This window comes from Sinocyclocheilus grahami, unplaced genomic scaffold (assembly GCF_001515645.1).
Source record: "Sinocyclocheilus grahami isolate Dianchi unplaced genomic scaffold, SAMN03320097.WGS_v1.1 scaffold545.1, whole genome shotgun sequence".
NCBI lineage: Eukaryota > Metazoa > Chordata > Actinopteri > Cypriniformes > Cyprinidae > Sinocyclocheilus > Sinocyclocheilus grahami.
This window is the reverse complement of record NW_015505724.1, coordinates 1,879,067-1,879,417: the sequence shown is the minus strand read 5'-3', so window position 1 is coordinate 1,879,417 and position 351 is coordinate 1,879,067.

Sequence of the window (351 nt, the reverse complement as noted above, 5' to 3'; positions counted from 1 at the left end):
TTGAAATACAAGTATGTTTATAATATATTTGTATTACTACAAACATACTCAAGTACATTTTAATACATTATAAAAAAACAAATTAAAAAAAGACTGAAAATTTCTGAAGAAAAAAAATACATAAAAAAGACTGCACACACACAAGCTATTCACTTATGCACTTTTATGTTTTTCAAAGACTGAAGATGATCAAGTTCAAGCAACAGAATAGGGAGGGATGGAGGGGGTTTTGGAGGTGGACAAGGAGATGGCTTAGGGATGGTGAGAGGCAAAAGTGAGGGGATGATGGCAGGATGTGGCGAAGGGATGGTGATGGGAGGATGACAATGATGCCCTGGCAGCTTAGATGGT